We start from the raw sequence: 17,926 nt of genomic DNA on the forward strand, positions 1-17,926 counted from the left end.
CAAGCCAAGCTGCATTGAAAAGCCCAATTTGGCACAGTCCTAGTCTTTCTTTCATCAGAACAAATGTTCAAGGAGCTTCATGAAGAATTTATAGTTGTTTTCTTTTCCTGTCAGATTTCGCATATTTTGCCATGTCATTATCTAAGGAAACAATCACATTGTAATACTTCCTCTTTTCTGTTCAGAGAAATTGTAAACATATAAGCAAAAAGGGAACCATAGTTTATCTGAAACACTAATGTGTTTAGAGGGTGAACAATATTGCCACCCTAGAATTTCCCAGTGACCCGGATGCACTTTGCTGTGCTCAAACAAGATGCTGTGATTGCTGTTTTGTAAAAGATATCTCTATCTATCTATCTATCTATCTATCTATCTATCTATCTATCTACCTATTTATCTATCTAGAGAGTTTTTCACAGTGGCCTCAGCTTTCTCCAATGCTCTTTTTCATACATGTAAAAGCAAAGAAAGTTAGTGCTGAACAGTAGCATAGAATATTATCTATGTTTCACATATAAATAAAAGCCCCAGAGAACAATTTATTTCCATTCAGGGTGATAAGGCTATTCAAGAGCTGCTTGGTCACACAGGACCAGTGCTTTTCTTCATTGCTGTCCACTAATTCAGGGTACTTCTCAGTAGTTCAAGAAAGCTCTCTATCCTCCTGAGAACAGTACAGGTAGCTGCAAAAGAAAAGGATCTATGAAGATCTTTTGAGTCAAATGTTTTTATTTCATTTATCATTTTATTTTATTTTTTTCATGTGTCATTTAAAAAATGTTCACCGTGAAGGCAAGCCTCCTGACTTGATTCACTGATTGAAACTCATCATAGGGTCAGTTAATGGTCAAGGAAAGTCATCCACTTCAAAACCATGGAATAAAACACTTATGGAGTATATACTTAACTCAAACTTGCCATCTTTAGCAGTATCATTAAAAAAGAAATTATGGGGATGTCATTCTTCTAATTATATACAATGCCTCACTAAGTTATTCTACCTCCAACTGCACCAGCCTATAATATGTTTATCTCATTCATGTGGCAATCTTGTGTTGCTACCTATGTTTTATGTGCACGTAGCTACTTAATAAAAGCTTTTTAAGCGAATGAATGCAAATATTCTACCTTCCTATACTGCATGCCTTTAAATCCTAACCCCTATTATTGCCACTCTCTAGTACTTCCACTCCATAAAATGTAGGGCTATTGCTGTGTAAGCTGCTTGGGTTCAAGTGAGTTGCTCTAACATCCCTTTCCATACTCACAGGCAGGTTCTGCTTCTCTTTTCTAGACCCTCAGGGAATCTTTCCGGGATACTTACCTTTTACCCAACTGAATCAACTTACTTCCCCTTGCTAACTCTGCTTCAGACTCAATATTCACCCATCACTGGTCCCTCTGAGAAGTGAAAGATGCTTCACACACTCTTCTTGAGTGCTGTCCCTGGACTCCTCATCCTGTAGCCCCCGCCATTGCTCCTCCCAGTCCTAGCCTGGGCGGGAAATTCAGACAGCTTGGACGTGGTGGTAAAGGTGATCTGACTACTGGGACCATTGACTCCAAGGTTGACTAAGCTGGTTGGCACACTGTCTCCTTCACCACTTTCCCCATCACTCAATTAAGGAAAAAGATCTCTCAGGAAGGCAGAGACATAAAGTGGCACCTCAAGGACACATGAACTTAGTCCAGTGTCTAGCCCTGCTTTGATTAGTATTTGTCATCGTGGCAGATTTTGGTAGCAATGATTCCCAGTGTCTGTACCTTTGGAAGCTTAGAATAATCTACTCTTCTCTTTAGGGAACCCTATGCATAATTTCCTTCTCTGGTTACTTCACAGGGCAGTCAAGATGGGGCAATAAACCACAAAGCCCTGTGTAACAAATTAAAGCAATGTTTATATTACAGGTTTTGTCTTTCATGATGGAAGGGAGGCTGCTGACTAATGGTGCTCAGGTCAGACTTCCTGCCACCAGCTGGGTGGCCACATATGGTGAATACAGATGAGTGGCTTGGGCTTTGTGCCCATCATCACTGGGCCCTGGTGACCCAGTGACAGGAATATGACTGGTGAGGCTGCGTGATTGCTTTACATCTGGATTCAGTGAATGGCACCACCATCCTTCAAGTCACCCAAGTTAGAAATCTGGTTGTCATCCTAGACTCCTCCTATGCCTCATATCTCACACCAGTTTGTTTACCAAGACCTGAAGATTTCACTTCCCAAATACAATTTGAATCCATCCCCTTTCCTTTCAGTGCCTCTGGTCAGTGACTTAATTCATCATTCATCATCAGAGCTATTGAAATTAGAACTAACTGGTCTCCTTATGTCTCGCTTCACCTCTTCTAAGCCAATGTTTTCTGCCAGAGTGATCTTTCTAAATTACTAATATGGTCAGGTTTCACAGCCCTCCTCACCCAGCTTAAAACCTTTCAATGATAACCCATTGCTTTAGGCGGAAGTTCCAACACCTCATCATGGCAAACCAGCCCCTGCTTCTTGGCCACATTCCCACATGCCCTTCATCCCAGCTGTATCCATCTCATGTCTATATATTCACCTGATCATATCACACGCTTTCCCCCTTCATTGCTTTTCCATGCCATTCCTTCATCCAAAAATGGTTATCCTTCACTAATTACCACAACCCTACCACTGCTCCAGCATGTGTCTGTTCACGAAATGTTTACTGAGGTTTCCTATGTGCCAGATACTATTGTAGGTGCCTAGCATCAGTGAATAATACAGACAAAACTTCCTGACTTGTAGAATTTACATTCTCGTGGTGGTGATGGTGGTGGTGGGAGGGGACAGACGATGAGCAAAATAAATAAGTAAACTACTTAACAGACTAGAAGGGGTAAGTGGTAGGGAGAAAAATTAGGCAGGGAAGAAGGATGGGGAATGCCAGAGCAGGTGTGGGGACCACTGCAATTTTAAATGGAGTGGTCAGGGAAGGTCTCGCTGAGGAGGGACATGCGAGCAAAGACTTAGGGAAATGAAGGGGCAAGCCATTTGAGTATTTGGGGAAAAGTATCAAGGGAAAAGTGGAGAGAAAGGGCAAAGACCCTGAGACGGGCATGTTTCAAGTGTGGGCAGAACTGGAAAGAGGTCAAGTATGGTCTGAGGAGAATGAATAAGGCAGAGGAGAGTAAAAAGACCTTGTAAACCACTGCCAAGTTTCACTCTAAGTGAGAGGAGAAGCTACCGGAGGGTTTGAACAAGGGAGATACATACTAAAAGAATCACTCTGGCCGCTGGGTTGAGAACAGATTGTAGCAGGCAAGGGTGGAGGCAGGAGACCTGTTAGGAGACTGTGGCAAAAATCCCAGCAAGAAACGCTAGTGGCTTGGGGCAGGGTGGTAGCAGCGGAGGTGGTGAGACGTGGTGAAATTCTGGATAGAGCTTAAAGGTCGGTCTGGCAGGATTGCTGATGGATTGGATGTGGGGTAAGAGAGAAGGAAAGGTGACAAGGATGTCATCAAGGCTTTTAGTTTGACCAACTCTAAGGATGGAGTGGCCATTAACTGAGACAGGGAGGACCTGGAGGAGCAGGTTTGGGGGAAGATCAGGAGTTCTCCTTCGGACTTGTAAAGTTTGATATACTTCGTCTCAACCGGAGCATCTTCCCAGTTCCCCACCCTCCCGCAGAACATGCCCTTTGTCCTCATATCATGGTTTCTATTGTTATCATAGCTCTTAGGGCACAAAGCAGCCCCCCTTTTCTTTATGTTTTTATATTTTTTATTTTACTTTTTATTGAGATTGTGATAGTTTACAACCTTGTGAAATTTCAGTTGTACATTATTATTTGTCAGTTATATTGTAGGTGCGCCCCTTCACCCTTTGTGCCCACCCCTACTCCCCCTTTCCCCTAATAACCACTAATCTGTTCTCTTTGTTCACATTTTTTTTTTAAAGATTTGCACCTGAGCTAACGACTATTGCCAATCTTTTTTTTTTTTTTTTTCCTGCTTTATCTCCCCAAATCCTCCTGGTACATAGTCGTGTATCTTAGTTGCAGGTCCTTCTAATTGTGGCATGTGGGACGCCACCTCAACATGGCCTGATGAGTGGTGCCATGTCCATGCCCAGGATCCAAACCGGTGAAACCCTGGGACACTGAAGCAGAGCACGCGAACTTAACCACTCAGCCACAGGGCCGGACCCCTGTCCACATGTTTAACTTCCATATATGAGTAGAGTCATACAAAGATTGTCTTTCTCTATAAGGCTTATTTCACTTAACATAATACCCTCAAGGTCCGTCTATGTTGTTGTCAATGGGATGATTTTATCCTTTTTTGTGGCTGAGTAGTATTCCACTGTGTGTGTGTGTGTGTGTGTGTGTGTGTGTGTGTGTGTGTGTGTATCTTCTATATCTTCTTTACTCAATCATCAGTTGATGGGCACTTAGGATGCTTCCATGTCTTGGCTATTGTGAATAATGCTGCAGTGAACGTAGGGGTGCATGGGTCTCTTTGAATTGCTGATTTCAAGTTCTTTGGATAGATACCCAGCAGTGGAATGGCTGGGTCATCTGGTATCTCGATTTTTAATTTTTTACAAAGCAGCCCTTTTAACACACATGTTTTAGATTAAGATGTATTGACTCAGACTAAAAAACAAACCAATAACTTCTGCTCTGGTAGTAAAGGAGTAATTGAAATGGAACTTGCCCTTCTGGTGTAAACAACCAGAAAACTGGACCAAATATATAAAACAACTGTATTCAGATATTGGGACAATAGGCAGCGCGGACCGATCCCTGAGATGAGGGAAACAAATAAGGTGAGTCCTACAATCTTCAGCTTTCTACCTGAAGGCAATTTCTAAACTGCTCTAAAGGGAATGGGAACAAAGCAGAAGCCAAGCGGTCTGGCTGAGTTGAAGAGACAAAGATTGGAGTGTGTAGGGGTGGGGGAGATGTTACAGCAATTTGCGATTAGTGGGGCAGAGTATTGAAGAGGAAGAAGCTATGCAAAGAAAGTGCTTCAGAAATCTGCATAGGGGTTCCTTTGAGACTCTGTATGGATACTAGTCTGGGCACGTATAGGGTGAAACCCCCAGCACCCGGCAAAGAACAGTTGATGGAAATCTATAAGCTAAACAATTCCCAAAGCTGACACAGGGCTGGGAGACTTAGTTCCTACCAGGCAGAGTGGAGAGCCTTTATTGAACACTTGGGGTACTGAGTCAAGACCTCAGAAAGGTCAAGCCCTATAGCAAAGACCTGAAACAAAGCTGTAATTCAAAAAGATCAACCTGATCTGCAAGTAACTTAACCGCCCAAGAAAACAGACGTTAACTCTCTTCAAAGGACAACACTAAAATTCTAGCACTCAAGAACATAACATTTACAGTGTTAGGAATTTAAAATGGCGCCAAAAACCATGAAATATTTGGGGATGTATCTAATTGTGTTAGAACTGGCTCACACGACAGCTGATTCTGTCATCTCTTCTGAACTCCACATTTAGTGTCGTCATGTTAATGGCTTGAAGCTGATCATGGTATATTTACATCACAGAAATTGGCAAACTGTACAAATTATGGCTTTATGACCTTCCCCTCACCCAAGAGTTGACTCATGAGCACACCACTGTATAAATTTAGCAAAATACGGCTGACCTCTGTGACAAAACATTGCTGAGGGAAATTAAAGGAGACCTAAATAAGAGGAGAGATATAATTTGTTCTTGGATTAGAAGACTCAACATTAAGATGTCAATTCTCCCCAAATTACTCTAGGGCCAATGAAATTCTAATTAAAATCCCAACAGATAGGCTGATGCTGAAATTCATGAGGAAATGCAAAGTCCTAGAATTAACCAAAAGGTGGAAAAGAAGAAATAAGTTGGAGGACTTACACTACATGATTTCGGTATTTACCACAAAGCTATATTCATTAAGACAGTGTGGTATTGGTATGATAAGATATACAGATCAAGAGAACAGAATGAAGTCTAGAAATTCACCAGACATGTATAGCAAACTGATTTTCTTGGCATTAGACATTCTACGGCTACTTCATTGAGACTTCATAACGGTTGTTTTTGGCATTTGTTAATAATCATATAAAAAAATTCTAAGCAAAAGTTATCTATGTTTCATGGCATAGAAATTTGTACTTTAGTTACCCATTTGTCCGGAGCTGGAATAGATGCAGAACTATTTTCTAAAATAACATGTCCTGGGGCCGGCCCGGTGGCGCAGCGGTTAAGTTCGCACGTTCTCCTTCTCAGCGGCCCGGGGTTCGCAGGTTCAGATCCCGGGTGTGGACATGGCACCTCTTGGCACACCATGCTGTGGTAGGCATCTCATGTATAAAGTAGAGGAAGATGGGCACGGATGTTAGCTCAGGGCCAGGCTTCCTCAGCAAAAAAGAGGTGGACTGGCAGTAGTTAGCTCAAGGCTAATCTTCCTGAAAAAAAAAATAAATTAATTAAATAAAATAAAATAACATCTGCTTAGCCCATGAACACTCCCTTGGCCCTTCTTTGTACATTGGACTTTTCTTCAGTCAAGTGGCCTATCTCTAATTAAAGCATGAGGGTATGTTTTTAATTAGCAACAAAAAAGTGCCTCTCGTTCATTCAAACAATATTTATTGAACAGCTACCATATGCCAGGCACTCAGATACTACGTGGGAGTGTAAACTCCAAGACAACACATCAAAAGTTTGGTGGCAAGAATAATATTTATGAGTGATGTTCTGAAATATATGTAGTCAATTCATTTCCCTACTTAATCTAAAGTTGTTCTTTCCATTAAGCCAGACTCTAAGATTGATACCTGGACCTCACAGTTTGTCCCTTTATAGCGACCCGTGCGCTAGGGCTGTGTTCTATGGCGTAAGCCAAGTAGTGTTATAAGAAATAATCATGGTTTAGTTAGGGTCATTGGGTTGCATGGGACATAGACCCACTGAAATTTCCTCAAAACTGTATTAAAATAATATGACTCTTTGGCTGACCCTGGGTTATTATGAGGTCAAGCTGTGGGATAGAATTCCCATCTTAATTTTTGTGGCTGTGATGACAATAAACTCTGATTATTTGAGTTAATCTGAGTGAAAATCTCTTATCTGTAACTGAAAGAGCCTGTGTAACGTATGTGGTTTTACAGTAAAAATACGCCACAAAACAAGTCCAGGGGTTTCCCCTGCTATTCTGCCTGCATTAGATACTGTCCTCAGCTCTGGGTTCCAGGATCTCTTCTTCTCACTAATTTTATCCAGTGCTAGGGCCCAGACGCTTCTCCTTAGCACTGAAATCCAACTTGTATCAAACTACCTGCTTGACATCTCCACTTGGATATTAAATGTAATATTTATTATTACATATTAAAATGTAATGTGGTCCAAAATGGAACTCTGGCATCCCCTCTCTTAATTCACTCCCCCAAGCCTTCTTATCTCTGTAAGCGACATCAGCATCCAATTCTTCCACAAAGCCAGGTGTGTTCTTCATTCCTCCCTTTCCTGCATGCTCCACATCCCATCTGTAGGTGAGTCCGGTCAGTTCTACGTCTCCAGTCTGGCCAGTTCTCTTCATCTCCAGCACTCTAGTTCAACCCACCATCATGTCTCCTTTGAGCCACTGCTAGAGCCTCCTAATTGGTCTTCTTGATTCTGCCCCTACACAGTAGCCAGAGTGATATTCACAAAAGAGAGATCTGATCATATCAAGCTCCTACTTAAAATCAACCAGGGACTTCCCATTGCTCTTAAAATAAAGTCCAGTTCCCACTTTTGTGGCATACATGGTTTTTGCTGGTTATTTAGTTATTGTCTTTCAACTGCAAACCCACCTTCTATTCTAACTTTGCTTTGCTGGGTTTGGGACTCTAAAAACTATATTTCCATATTTGACAGTTTCTTTTAATGCCCAGTCAATAGGGTGCTAGAGCGAGACTATAAGGCTAGAGGAGGAAGAAGGGATTTATTTCTTGCTGAATAGGAGGCTCTGCTTGCTTCCTATTCTGAGGACATCACCCTAGCTTCACTTCTTTCCATCAGTGACAGCTCCCTCCCATAGCAACAGTTGAGTCCAGTTCACAGTTTTTCCAATACACACCGAACCAGCCTCATCATGACCCACAGAAGTACCAGTACCAGCTGGCTGATGCCTTCTTCTCAGAGTTATGGGTCTAGGCCAGAGGGTCCCCTCTTCCGAGCTTAGACACATTCACGTGAGCCCAGCAGCAGCCCCCTTCTCGGAGGTCAGAGTTTCGGCGCTGCAGAGTCCCTCCTCCAAGCTCACAGGTTTTAATGGTGCTGCCTCTCCCCTTTGCTCCCTCTGCTCTGGGGATACAGCTGCCTCCTGAGCTTGCTCCCTTTCTGATGCCTTACTGTATGCTTTTTGCCTTTTCAGGGTTTACACTAAATTCTCTCTGTTAAAATAACATGTGATTTCTCTCTCCCGACTAGACGCTGATCAACATGAGGTCCTAGGGGATCCGGCTCCCCCTAATTCACCAATCTCGTCTCACACAACTCTCCCCGTCAATCACTGTTCGTCAGGTGCACCAGCCTAATTTCTGTTCTTAGAAAGCTGTTTCCTGTTTCCTGGGCTTTAAGTATTTTTAGGTACTCTGCCTGGAATACTCTCTTCCTGGAATTTAATGAGGCTCATTTATGATCTCATCTTCAGCATCAGGTAGAGCTCAAATGCCACCTACTCTGAGACAACCTCCCTGATGACTCCTTCTACAGCTCCTCTGCTCACCCTTCCCCATCTCTTCACCTGTTTCTTTCTTTATCACACTTTACAAGATGTAATTATCCTGTTTTTGTTCATTTGTTTGCTTACTTGTTTATTGTCTGTCTTCTCCACTAGAATGTAACTTCTACTTGTTCAAGGTCCTTGTTTGTACTTAGTGTGTTTCCTGGCACACAGTTGGAGCTCAATAAACACTCGTTGAATTAATGAATGAGTGGAGTTTCAGTTGGGAAGAGAGAGGTCTGCATGAGGGAAAGGGTCCACCTACTTCTGCAACGCACTGGGCCAGATGCTGGATCACCTGGTGCAGCAGAGGTGCCTCAACCGATCAGACATCTGACCATCTGGTCCTGTCCTCAGTGACTGACAGAGGCTCCAACAGCTCGTCAGTGGAGGGATGTCCTTGGTCCTTGGTCCAGTCTTCTTCCCATTTGGTGCCTCCTTATCTTTCTTGGGTGAGTGATACTTTCAAATTCTCCCAATTCCACCCACAGGAACTCATTTCCATAAAAGGATCTGAACACACACTAAGACATAAGTGACACTGACATGCTATAATGTTAACTATTCTAAAGGCTTTTGCTTTTCACCTGGTAAAAAGGCCTAAGCCAAGGAAGCTTTAGAGCAGGGGTTCTAAATTTTGTAACCTTTGAATATTTTGTAGTGAATGCATTTATCATTTTTTAAATGACTATAAAAATTTTAAAGGGCAATTTTGGTGGAAAAGCAATTAAAACAATGATGGAAATTATTACACGTGTTGGAAATAGCTAATATTTGTCCTCAGACAAATGTTTATTGGATATAAGCAGGTGCGTTACATGTTCAGTTCTAAAGGAATATAACATAATGAAAGAACTTGTACAAACTTCTGGAGATATGTCTTAAAGATTTCTGTCTAAAAGTCTATGGAGGAAACAGAGAGAGCCTAAAAATTACAAACTGCGAATTAAAAGTAAAAAAATTCCATTGACACAAATGCAGACAGAAATTTGCAGGTCTTTGAAACCATTGACCTGAATACAGCTTATTACAGATTCTTTTATCAAGAGAAGAAGCTGGAGTTTGATTTTCCCTTGACAACGTTTTCAAGCAAGTTGCTCAGAGAGCAAAATCATCATCACTGTCTCCTGCTCAAACTCCCGCCAAACCTGTGCCCACCCTACTTAGTCCCTTGCAAAAATCACCCAACGTTAAAATCAAGTTCTTACACATCGCTTCAGGTAAAGAGCAATAGCTAGAAATTGAGGAGAGAGAGGAATCGCTCTGGAGTAATGAGGAACTCTGCATGAAACAGAGAACAGCCCTGTAATCGAGGTACTGCCTCTGCAGTGACCACGAGGCAGGGGCACGGACCCTCAACGAGGAAGGGGATGGAGACCCCGGCCCCAATCCTACCTTATTTTGAGTCCTCTGATGAATTGGGATGGTCCAACTGAGGTCTACTGGCAGGAAAGAACAGTAAGATCCCCGAGGGGAGCCCATCTGGGTGAAAGAGGAGTCTGGACGATTGACCTGCTTGTGAGTGGGCGAAAGAGAACTAGAAAAGACAATCAGTTCTCCGTGTTTTGTGTGCAAGGCTGGTTGCCAGAGATGACAAAGGAGATAGAGTCAGTGATGCAGACAAATTTTGGATGCAGTAATCAGTAGGAGCCTCTCTAAAGGCGGAGATCTAAACGATGAGGCAAGGAATGGGGGAAGGAGAATGCAAGGCTGAGGGAACAGCAGTTGCAAAGGCCCTGAGGCATTAAAGACTTTAATGTGATTGAGGAAATGAAAGAAGACCAGTTGTTAGAACACAGTCAGAGAGGGAGGAAGGAACATTTTGTAAAAATGGGGAGAGGCCACCTCACACAAGCCTCTAAGCCATGGTTAGGAGTTTGCTCTTTGTTGTAAGGGCAATGGAAGCCCAGAAAGTTAAAGCAAGCCTATGACTTGATTAGATCATTCTCACTGCTCCAAAGAGAATGGACTGGGGAGAAGATGGAAGATGGGAGGCCAGTTAGCAATGGAAGAGCTGGGTAAATTGTTCTTGGAAAATCTGAAGGGGAATGGCCCAAAGAGGAAAACACTGGATTTCTGCTAATAACATCAAGTTGGGGCTCAGGACATTCATCAAAACATAAAAGAGATATATCAGAGTGGGTCGTACTGGTTCCTTGTCGTAGACAGGGCTTTCTAGTCACGGTCTAACCAGGGTGGTTGAATCTCTGAAGACATACAGGGATACTTCTTTCTCTGTAAAGGACTTCTTTAGAGTGAAGAAAATTATTTCCTCCAAATGACAAATGGCAGTTGAATATTTTAGAGTCAAGATTCAGTATTTGTACGTATGCTAGATGGGAGCAAGAAGAGGATGACGCAGGACTGGCAGAGGTAAGACTTGCTCCAAATACAAGAGCGACACTGCCCCCTCACTGCCCCATCACCTCACTCTGACACAAACCAGACATGCAGAGCCCATCATGGAGGGAAACCATTGGTCATCCAAGACAACTGGTTGGTAAATAATGCAAAGCATGGTGGACAGCCAGCCACACTTACTGAGTGATCATGTGTAGAGAACACTATTGTGGAGCAGGACACAAATGCGAGACGGTCTTTTCTTGGCCCCAGAGGAATGCAGAGCCTGTCCCAGCATTTCCTACAACCCCTCCAGTTTTTAAAACCAGAAACTCAGATGTCATCCTTGACAACTCTCTCCTCCTCCCCACCACCCCTCACAAATTCTGTCACCGAGTCTTGCCAGTGTCACCACCTAAAGAGCTCCCAAATCTGCCTGCTTCTCTTTGGTGCCACTCCCTCCGCTCTCCCGCTGTGCTCCGGGCTCTACAGCGCCCTGCCCTGGCTTTCCCCAGGGGCCCTTTCAAATCTATTGTCTCCTTTGCCACCAGAGAAATCTTTCAAATGCAGACCAGTCATGTCACTTTACCCATCTCCCATGAGCGGAAAACCTTTCAGTGCTTCTTTTTGTTTTAGGAGGAACTAGATTCCTTCCAAAGCCAAGCCAGGCTGCTCTGGTCCCCCTCCGTCCCTGCAGCCGAAGTTAATGCCACCAAACTTTGGTTTCTTGCCTCCAATCTCACTGGCCTTTTCGTCTCATGTATCCTCCAAATTCCCTGTTGCCACAGGGCCTTTGTGCGTGCAGACCCTCTGCCCAGGACGCTTTTCTTACCCCACTTTACACTTTCACTCACTTTTTGAATCGCAGCTCATCTTCACTCCCTCAGGGAGTCCTTCCCTGACCTCCCGACTGACCCGTATCCTCTCACACAGAGCGCATACGATTCCTTTGTGAGGCTTTTCACAATTGCAACCCTATTTGCGTGAGTACTGGGTTAATAGCGGCTTCCTGGCCCCGGGGCCCGGCTTCTCCCTCCTGCCTGCCTTCCTCACTACTACTCGTCTGTCCAGGAAGCAGAAGACTGTGGGGCTCAGAGTGAGAGGGAGAGAGAAGGGAGGATGACGGCAAAGGGCGCCTGAGGCCGGGTCAGAAAGCAAGCTGAGACGGGTAGTGGGTGCTTGTGCTTTATTGAGGGGCTGTTTTCAAGAAAAACCTGTAAGGGAGGAAGGGAAGCAAGAGAGATATGGGGAAAGGAAGCGCCAAGCAAGGATGTGGTCTTAGGTAAAGTCTAACTTAGGTGAGGGACGTGGTCTCAGGTAAGGTTGAACTCAGGTAAAAGATGTGTCTCAGGAAAAGGCTGATGGAGAAGGGCTCTGGAACATAACCTGCCCTGAGGTGGGAGGCCAGCTTTGGTGCCCCTCTATCAGTCAGCCAGGGGCTGGAGGGGCCCCCTTCCTCCTGGGGAGAAGGGGTCATGCCTTCCCAGCAGGGCAGCTCTTGCTAGCTGAGGGCCATTCTCCTGCGAAAGGGAGGAAACAGAGCAGCTGGGAGGGATGGGGGCATGCATGACGCATGTACTGCCGAGTGGCAGTTAAGATTCCTTCTTTTTTTTTTTTTTGAGGAAGATTAGCCCTGAGCTAACATCCATGCACATCTTCCTCTACTTTATATGTGGGACACCTACCACAGCATGGCGTGCCAAGCGGTGCCATATCCGCACCTAAGATCAGAACCCGCGAACCCTGGGCCGCCCAAGTGGAACGTGCAAACTTAACCGTTGCGCCACTGGGCCGGCCCCAAGATTCCTTCTTTTAAAATTGTGTTTGGAAGAATTCAGATGACAAAAGGAAAGTTAAAGAATGAGACTAAGTGGAGGTAGAGGGGAGTTCTACTGGATATCTTCTCTTTCATTCTTTTTTTTAGACTCAGCCAATCAGAAGCACCGCCCTAGAGTCAGAATTGGGAGTTAGAGAAACAAAGAAACAAGGAATCCTTCCCGGTTGTGACAAGATTACAGCCACATCCACCTGCAGTATCCAGTGTCAGCTGTGGTGGCCACGGTGTCCACCGTCCAGCGCGGGCAGGGTCGGCCGCGCCAGCCATGATGTCCTTCTCTAACCCCTCCTGCAGTGGACTGGGTCTTTGTTTCTGTTCCTGTCTCTTCCAGGTCCAATTTTCCAGTCCTTCTAGCCGTTCTCTGAGCTTCTCAGTACTTTTTCAGTGTCTTCCACTCGAATCTGCTAGAATAGGTTTGTTGCTTACAGCTAAGATCCCTGAAGGATGCCTCAGGGCCCTGCTGCCCCACCCCCAACACCCCGTCCTCACTGACTGCAGAGGACAACATGGCTCTGATGCCAGCAGCCTGGTTCCTGACTCTGTCACCAGCCTGTGGCTGCAGGGCAGGATTCCATAGCCCTCTGGGGCTCTGGGGGCAGGCAGGGGTCAGGGAAGGGTAGCGTTCTGCCTTTAGATGGAAGCATTTGTGGACTCAGGACATGGGGAGATCCTGTGAAACAAGCCTTGGTCTGACAGAGCAGGCTTCCAACATGACCCAGGGCTGCCCAGGAGGAAATGGACACTGCCAACACATACGCTCTGAGGAGGGGCTGTGACCACAAGCCCTTCCCCATCCATGTCTCATGGAGGAGTGTGTCATGAGCATAGTGTTGTCACCACTGCCCCAGCCCCCCATAAGGGGAGCCAACTCCTCAAGGACCCCTACTTTTTGTTCCACTTCAGACTTCTGTCCCCAGCGCTGCCAGATACCCATCACCTCTGCCATGGTCCTAGCTTATGCTGGCCCAGCCCAGCCTCATACTGATGTGATTGAATGATTTCTTCAGCAGAGGAGGGGGCCTCCCTTGTGCCTCTTTTTCCTCTGAATCTAGCAGGAGTAGGGATCAGATACTCCTTTTAGAAAGGGACGTTTTTCTCAGTCATCTACCTGATGACATCCTGCATCGTGGCACCACTTCTGACAGCTGTACCGGGGGCAATCTGAGGATCCTTGCACATCTTCCAATCCCCAATGTCCCTGGACATTTCTTCAAGGGAGCTCACAGAGTAGACAGGAAGCTGGAGCTCCAGTCTTGAAATGGGACAAGAACCAATGGCAACTGGTCAACTGTTTCACCTGTGAGTCCCTGAGGAGATGGGTGAGCTCCAGGTATTCATTCTGACGATGCCTCTCTCTGTTCAAGATTCACAGTCTCAGGAGAGAGTCTGAGTGGCCTGGCCTGGGTCACTTGCCCACCTGCTGGTTGTGGGCAAAAGTCCCTTCATTTGCTGTCCCATGCAGAGCGCACACAGGGAGAGAGGCTTTCCTCCACAAACAAAACCTGGAGTGCTATTTCTAATGAAGGGGACATGGATGCCAGGCAATTAAAAAAAACAGACCAGTCCTGGGGGCCAAGTGGTTCAGTTCAGCGTGCTCTGCTTCAGTAGCCTGGGTCCAGCTCCTGGGCATGGACCTAAACCACTAGTCTGTCAGTGGCCATGCTGTGACCATGGCTCACATACAAAAGAGAGGAAGACTGGCAACAGATAATAGCTCCGGGTGAATCTTCCTCAAATAAATAAATAAGTAAAAATAAAAAATAAAAAACCAAATGGCTGCTACAAGGACCTCTGCTGCTGTATGTTCTACCAAGCACGAGGCTAATCAACCACCTCGCTACTGCAGAAACCACAAAGGGGAAACTCCCACACTCGCCATCCAGCCCACTCCAAGCTGGACGGCTTTGACCTCGGCAGCCTTCATGTCAGGTTCCACTGACCCCGGAAGCTGGTCGGCGCCTGAGTGCTGCCCAGATGCGCCTGCAGGGTACAACCTCCTAGAGGACAGGAACTTAGTGAAGGCTACAGAATGAATGAATCCAACGAGTCAGAGCCCTAGGGTCCGACACTCAAGTGAGTGACTGTGACTCTCCCCCCAGGTGGGTACACAGCATCGTTCACTCTGAGACCTGGAGAGAGCGTGTGGAGGCTTCACAGACTTTAGAGGTCATCAATCCAGTTGTCCTCTAACTTTAACATTCTCTCTCCACCTTTCCTTACTCATTGCTCCATTCACCCCCCGCCTGGGCCATTAGCTTTCCCTTCCCCCACCAGTGACCCACCCTGGGGACTATCCACCAATGATGGAACAATGTTGAGCCTTCCAGGAAGGCTTGGAGGGAGATGCCACTGTGGTTAAAGCATCCCACCAAGTGGCAGGGGAGGTCCTGGCCCTGTGCTACTCCTGTTGTGGGGAATACACTTCTGCACTCACTGAGTAAACCAAATTGTTCCCTCTTCCATGTAAGAAGTCCACAGGCCCATTCAAATTCATTCCACAAATGTTTATTCAGCATTTACTATATGCCAGGTACCATGCTGGGCATGGGTGAGTCAATGTTGAGTGTATAGGCTTGGGGGGAAGGAGACATTAATTAACTAAATGTCCACATATGCAATTAAACTGTGCTGTTTACCCTGAGGGAAAAGCACAAGAACTTTATTTTATTTATTTATTTATTTTTTGGTGAGGAAGATTGGCCTTGAACTAACATCTGTGCCAATCTTCCTCTATTTTGTATGTGGGATGCCACCTCAGCATGTCTTGATGAGTGGTGTTTAGGGCCGTGCGTGGGATCCAAACCAGCAAACCCCAGGCCGCCAAAGCAGAGCACACAAACTTAACCACTGTGCCATCAGGCTGGCCCCAGAAACGCTGGAGTAGATAGCAGAAGGACTGGTTATCTGCAGGTCAGAGAAGGTTTTCCTGAAGAAGGGGTGTTTGAGCTGCCATCTGAAGGATGACTGGAATTACGGAGATAGAGTGGGGAGACAAGGAAGACTGCTTGGCAGAAGGACAGAGAAGCCAAGTCCTAGAGGCAAGAAAGAGCACGTCTTGTTTGGAGAATTGAAAGAAGGTCTGTGTGCTGATGTGAGAGAATGAGGAGGAGAGGGGCACCAGATGAGGTGGCTGCTGGACCACGTGGGGCCCTGGGTTGTGGCAGGGAGCTTGGTCTTAAGCCTAAAAGCAATCATGACATACTGAATGATTTCAAGCAGTCTGCTACGGATTGAGGGAAGCGCATTGAGGGAAAGAAAGAGAATACACAGGGAGGAGGCTAGGCAAAAGGGGGATTTGGATCAGGAGAGAGGGAAGTGGAAATGGAGAGAAGTGGACAGATCTAGGGGAATATTTTGGACCTAGGATTGAGAGGACTTGATAATACATTGGAGGTGGAGAGTGTTCCCAGGATTCTGGCTTGCACACATCGCGTTGACTCTAAATGACCTGTTACTGTGTCTTCTGTCCTAACCTGCAGCCTCATCAGGGTCAGAGACATTGTCTGACGCCTCCACATCTAGGTGCACAATAAATGCTTGCAGGATGGGTCAGCTTCTCTCTTCTGTAACTGGCAGTTCTGCAGTTCTCAAGTCCCCCGGGAGGTGGCAGCACATGAAAACTAGCTGGTCACTTTTTCTGTGACCTGAACTTTGTTTCCTGCACCCTGCAACTTTGATTCCCTTTGGCAGTTTCTCCTACATTCCGAATTCCCAGAAAAGAGCTCTTTCCCCACCCTTTCTGAGCTGCCTCAGTGGAGGGTGTGACTTAACCAGAAAACTTCTCATGTGGGGGCCAAGGCCTGAATTCACTCAGTAATTCTGTGGCTGGAGCCTCTTTATTTTCAGCTGCTGTGGTTTTGCACAGGCTTCTGTTGTCACCATTCCCGCCTATCACAGAACACTCAGGCGAAGCTGACAGGGCCAAGCAGGAGGTTCCTTCTCTCTTCCTGGTGCTCTGGCCTGGGCATCAAAGACCGAGGCTGTCTAAGTGAGCCCTTCTCAGTTATGTCAGGGGGAGATGGGAAAAGCCCAGCAATGTCTCCCCCAGAGTCAGAAGAGGGGGTTTGATTCCAGGAAAGGGAGGTTAGAATGAGGGTGGCCAGAGAGGGCAAGACGATTCTGAAAGGCCGGTGGGAATAGGCTCAAAATACCCTTGGATGATGTAAGTGAAGAGACTGATTTACTAAGTAAATACCACCCTCTGGATAAAGAAATGGGGCTAGTGGCAGGGTAAGGGAGGCTGTCAAAGAGGATGACAAGTATAGGAGCGCAAACTCCATGAGGGACACTGTGAGGTGAAGGTTGCCCTAGGAGACACATTGCCAGGAGGAACACAAGTCAGGATGAGAACCATCTCACCCGACGCCGGCGGCTGCTTCCTGTAGAGGTCTGCGGCCACGTGTGACAACACATCCAGGACTTTGTCTCCATCGTTCAGATTCTGTCACTGACAGAGCCCTGTGCGCGGGCTGTACTCCGTAGGACAAATCGCAAGGATCTCCATGCCATTAGCACTCTCCTGTGCCAAAGCTCACCCTCTGACCCTTTCACCTCCTTTGTTCTCCGCTTTCCCTGCGTACACTTCTTACCTCTTGTGACTTCTTGATCTTTACAGAGTAGAAGGAACTAGAGGTTCCCAATTTCAGGAACCTCGGTCTCTCCCGACCTCACGTAACTCCCTCAACCTCTGACTGATTTCCTGAAGTGTTGTAATTTCATTTCATAGCTTTATTAATATTATATTTTAGTGTATATAATATATTTTATTACTAATATTATTTTTTATCTTAATGCTTTGGTCAGTTCAATTCAACAAATGCGTGATGAGGACCTGCTTGGCGAAGGGCCCGTCCAGCACTTAATTCAAACAGACGTACTCTGGGAGGATAACACGTGCGTCTGTTATCAGTCATTTTCTCCTTGACTTTGAATGCTGGTGCTCATGGGTCACTCCTAACTGGTCTTACAGAATAGTTCTGTACTTTGGTACCCTGGCCAGGACTGCCTGATAGACT

The sequence above is a fragment of the Equus caballus genome, chromosome 30 (genome assembly GCF_041296265.1).
Source record: "Equus caballus isolate H_3958 breed thoroughbred chromosome 30, TB-T2T, whole genome shotgun sequence".
Lineage (NCBI taxonomy): Eukaryota > Metazoa > Chordata > Mammalia > Perissodactyla > Equidae > Equus > Equus caballus.